This window comes from Adiantum capillus-veneris, chromosome 2 (genome assembly GCF_014529385.1).
Source record: "Adiantum capillus-veneris isolate H3 chromosome 2, ASM1452938v2, whole genome shotgun sequence".
In the NCBI taxonomy this organism is placed as follows: Eukaryota; Viridiplantae; Streptophyta; class Polypodiopsida; order Polypodiales; family Pteridaceae; genus Adiantum; species Adiantum capillus-veneris.
The window spans coordinates 164865920-164871689 of NC_140932.1; positions in this window are offsets into that span (position 1 = coordinate 164865920).

Here is a 5770-nt window from a genome sequence, read left to right on the forward strand (position 1 = left end):
AATCAACCCAATCACACACATTAATGATTGCAAAGACGTACACATCACTAACCCTATCATGAAACACACTAATCACAAGCGCGCACACACATAGATCTATTGAGCATCCGCACTCCAATCAAACATACATGCACACACAAAGAATAGAGGCCAATAGATTAGGCGGGATCAACCACTAATTAGTTATGATATAGCTAATCAAAGCATCATTAACAATCATAAGAAGTATGAGAGAGGCATAGTGAAAGAGAATTAAGCTTTGATTGGTGTTAATCAAGTCACATGCGCAAGGAGAAGCTCAAGGACTCCATAGCCACACACTTCATGAGCTCTCACCAAAGAATGGTCTCCACAAATGAGGCTAACAATCCTAATTTCTTTTACACACTGCTTTATATACCTCGGGTAAAAATATGCATTGGCCTTTAGGGCTCCATGACTTAGTGAATTTGCAACCTAAGTACACTAATTGGCCTCTTCTTTACAGCTTGGAACACATTATAAATATTACAATGGCTTGAAATAAACTTGGAAATTGCAATACATGACCATTTTGGAAAATGTGAAAAATTGTGTAACTCCAATCTTTACTGCTTCTTTGTATTGATCTTCGATGTGCATCCATAAGGCTTGGGCCTTTAGCAGCTTCTGTTAATTGACGCCGGCTCAGTTAACAGGTTTTGAACTTATACATTTGGACTACATGCCCTTTCCAATATGGCTCTTAGGTTGAAAATTCTTATTTGGTTGGTGATTACACTCTGTAGGAAAAATACAATTTTTTTCCTCAGACTTGGAATCTCAACTATGATAATCTTAAAGGGTTATGGGTATGTTTCCCATGATGTAACAAGGCTATGGAACCAATTGTACCTTGAATGTGGCACTTCATGGAAGACTTAGGCTATTTTTAGGCTCTCGAGTAGATGAAAATCCAAAGTATGGGAAAAATAGACATCCAATGCATGTGAATCTTGTTGGGCAGGGGTCTCTCATTGTGTTGAACACTATGGTGATCATCAAAACTTTGTGTGCTGCCAAAAGACTAGGCCAGAGAAAAACAAGTGTTTTTTTCCTACGTAGCACAAAGGATAAATTTTTCAATCATGCAAACATCCTAACATGATCATATACTTCCTGGAGACCCATTTGAGGTGTCACTTCAATAGCTGGATGGCAAAATCATGGCTTTGGGCAATTCTACCCTTTGAAAGATCCTTCAAGATTTGAACCAGACTAAAGGCTATTACCGTACACAATGTAGCATGGGGGATGTTGACCTATGGAAACTATATATGAAGTCACTCCCTTTTGATGCCAAGTGCACGATTTGAGGCGATTTGGCACTTTCTTTGGCCATGAAGCTCTCTTGCTATTAGTTTATCATTTACCTTAATATTTATTGATATCCCTTCAGAAAAGTTGTTAGTCTTCATGCTTATGAGCAAATGGTGAATTTTGGTTTTGACTACAGGAAAAAAACATATATTTTTTTGGCACGATTTATTTTCCAAGGTCGGTTGTGATTCTGAGGCTATGGGTTGGTTAATAGACTCAAAAGCTACTTGCCTATGAATCTAGTAGGATTTGGTCAATCGTGACGAGAGTTACGGCTTGCAAACCAACGATCCAAATTCTAAAATTTTGCTACCACATCATCCCTTAATCATGTTGAATCAGATGGTACCATTGCGGCCAAATGGACAACTAGATCCATGACACTACAACAAAAACAAGTGTTATCGACGCTGCCCGTCGCTATGCGCGTCGCTATACGCGTCGCTGCGAAACCAGTTGCTATTAGCGACGCAGATAGCGATGGGCATAGCGACGCATATAGCGACGACCATAGCATAAAAAAAATTTCTTGGGCAGAGGGCAGGTAGCCTGGCCTGTGCCGAGTTAAAAGATGGACACAGCCACAGCCAGACTTCCTGCCCTCTGCCCAAGAAAGCGAGCAGCACCAAAATATCAACCATGCTCCCGCGCGCAGAAATTTCGACAAAGTTCCCTTTGTTTTTACATAAACTTTTCAAAAAAAACCATATCATGTATATGCCTCCTACATGCTATCCATGTAAGATCTCACATGAGATTTAAGGCCAATGAAAGACAACCGTACCAACTGAAAAGCATAGCCATAACTTAAAAGCATAACCATAACTTAAAAGCATAACCATAACGAACCATAACCATAACTTAAAAGCATAACCATAACGAACCATAACCATAACTTAAAACCATAACCGGCTATAACCACTTTGATCAAAACCATAATGCAGATAACCATAACCCTAAACAAAATTAACAATAACCATAAGCATAACCAGAAAGAGAAACAATAACTGTCTATACAATGACAATGACAATAATCATAACCATAAGGGAAACAATAACTGTCTGAACACTAACTGTTTGTACAAAAAAGAGACACAAAAGCGTGTCTGTGTCTCACAAAGCATATAGATGAAATCTGGTCCACTAATGACTAGGCGTCGCAACCTGCACATAGGACAACTCACAAAATTAGTATTGATATTACTTCACATATACTGACTTAATTAAATCAACTCATACATATTAACGTCTCACCTCAAGCGATCAACGAAACTGTAAGGCCTCCCAGTCTACAGGCTATCCTGAAGCTTCAAGATCATTCAGTACTTCATAGATACCTCTGTGATATCCATCTGACTCCTCTTCGCGTGATGGAGCTTGATGCATCGCAAGATTCTGCGTTTATACAAAAATCAAAGTAATAAGAATACATGATTCATCGCGTTTTAAAAAACGCCATAGTTAAGATTGGATTAGAAACTCACAAACTCATAGCGAAAGGTGTCGAAGCCTCCTCTGTCAAGATGAGATGTCCCCCTAGTCATCTGTCGTACCTGCGCGGCCTCACGCTACTGTCTGAACCGCGTGGCCGCTGTCCGCTCATCCTCCCTGATCTGCAGCCACGTCTCGTGTGGGATGCCCGAAGGCTTCGGTGAGCCGGTCCTGAAAGCCTTCCGAGCTGCATTTCGTCGATGTTTGATGGTGTCCCGTGCAACACCCTTGATCCACCGCGCCGAAACAACGGAAGAACCCGGAGCAGGCTAGTACTCTCTCAGGATGGTCTCCACTATGTAAGTGACTTTTTCCTTGTCTTGCTGATCCCAAGACGTCAGAATGCTGGTCCAAAATTGCAGCTCCATGAGCTGGCGAATCCGCTGTCGCATCTCAGTCCCGACTCTATCCATGTCAACAGAACCATCTCCCCGTACAGTATAGAGCTTGGAGGCACTAGGATCGTGTGCCCCCCAAGGTGTCCGAGGTGTGCCAATAGGTGTATCGAGAGGTGTGCCTGGGTAAGACGGGGGTCGTGAGCGAGGAGGGGTCGAAGCATCTGTGGACCCTCCTCCACAGTAACCACCACCTCCACCTGACGATCGCCGAGATCGGCGAGTGCGCCTGTGCTGCGGAGATGAGGACGTACCCGCCTCTGCCCCACCCCTAGGTGTCGAAGCGGCCGTGATGGGAGAAGAAGGCATCGTACCCATAGGCGTCCTGAACCCCGTAGGCGTCCCCCCCTAGGCGTCGGTCCCTCGGGTGTGAAGCCCGGAGGCGTAGTACCAGTGCCTCTGGCTACCCAGTACTGAGATGCCTCTGCCATCTGAGCAGGCGTCATCCGTGTAACGAAGCCCATGAATGCATCTGCACTCATGGAAGCGAGATCTGGAATCTCGTCTGCCATACTAAAGTCCTGCACAAAGAAAGCAAAATGAAGCGTCAGAACACAGTTGTTTAAATTAACTTTAAGCTTAATTTTAAATCAAAGTCTTCACACAAACACTTACAGGCCTAGGCCTCGACGAGTGAGGCATCATCGATAAGATCTAGCATCTCCTCCATGCCGTTGTCTTCTCTCTGTAAGCCCTTTTCTGCTTCCATCCGTGGCTCTATATTGGTCGGACCTTCACGCATAATCTTTTTTCTCTCTCTCTCAAATGTAGGTGCTATGTCGCGGAAATCAATGCCCGTTCCATAGGAGTCGTATCGTAGATTCTGTACAGTTTCTCTAGCAAACTCTCCATACTTGTGCACATGCTCATTACATATCCTACGCTTGCGCAGGATTTGATACTTGCAAAGCGTGCACGAGCATGCAATCTTTTCCTCCATGTTAGTTGATGACGTTGCCATCTACAATGATTATGAATGTTGTTTTAATATATATATATATATATATATATATATATATATATATATATATATATACTCCTCACAATGTAAACTACCTCGCATTCTCTAGTCTTGCCCAATCTCCGTACACCTCGGTCTAGAGGTGTACGGAGATCAGGACCACCGGGTCAAAATCTCGTCTTTATTGGTCAAATCCTATATGGGTAGACACATATGTGCACTCCCAGGTGTACATGGCAATGCATGTAGCAGACAAAACCCCTTTGCCTCTTTTAGTTCCATAGTTTCTTCTCTGTCTACGAACCCACCTGCCTCCATTCCAAGGTAGCCTGTCAGAGAAAGCTTTCCAATGCCGCACTTGATGAAAGCACAAGCCATGGAAGTTCTCAGCCCAATGAAAGTTTTCTACCTGATTGTAAACCGGACGGGGCCTCCATGTCCAAGCCAGAAGATAATGTGAAGATGGATGAGCAACTTGAGAAAGATTCAGAAGCCTTGCATGGTTCTTGCTCAAAAAAGCGATCTCGATCTCTCTTTCTCTCTCGATCTCACTCTCACTATCTCTCTTTCTCTCTCTCTCTCTCTCTCTCTCTCTCTCTCTCTCTCTCTCTCTCGCTATCTCTCTTTCTCTCTCTATTTCCTTATTTTCCTATCTCTCTCTCTCTCTCTCTCTCTCTCTCTCTTCACTTCCCTACCTCTCTCTCTCTCTCTCTCTCTCTCTCTCTCTCTCTCTCTCTCTCTCTCTCTCTCTCTCTCTCTCTATATATATATATATATATATATATAACTCTCTTTCTCTATCTCTCTATTTCCTATCTCTCTCTCTCTCTACTTACCTCTCTCTCTCTCTCTCTCTCCCGCTCTCTACTTCCCTATCTCTCTACTGATCGAACGAGAGACTGAGCTAGGGAGATCTAGACGTCCACGACTGCGGAGGACTACACAACATCGATACAGGCTGCATTAGAGGATCTAGCTAGGTCACTTTGGCTCGACATGCATAACGCCCGATCAGACTACTGACCATGGAGGAGATTGATGAGATCCGCCAGCGACAGCTGCTGGATCTCCTATGATCTACCTATCCCAGCTAGCTGGTTTAACCGTTTAGTCCATACCCAGCAGTTTAGGATTCCATAATATTTTATTTTGTCATCTTCTTACTCTGACTTTGTATCAAATCCATCACATTGTAACTTTCTTGTCTCATGTCTCATAGGTCACTTTGGCCTTTCGAAGACGTTAATATAACATTTCATTTCATTTCACTCTTTAATTATTTTTCTTTAATTTTAATTTCCTAAGCATACATTAATTCTCTATCTCTCTCTCTCTCTCTCTCTCTCTCTCTCTCTCTCTCTCTCTCTCTCTCTTTCCTAGACACACACACACACACTTTTCTCTCTCTCTCTCTCTCTCTCTTTCCTACACACACACACCGCTCTCTCTCTCTCTCTCTCTCTCTCTCTCTCTCTCTCTCTTTCCTACACACACACACACACACCGCTCTCTCTCTCTCTCTCTCTCTCTCTCTCTCTCTCTCTTTCCTACACACACACACACACACCGCTCTCTCTCTCTCTCT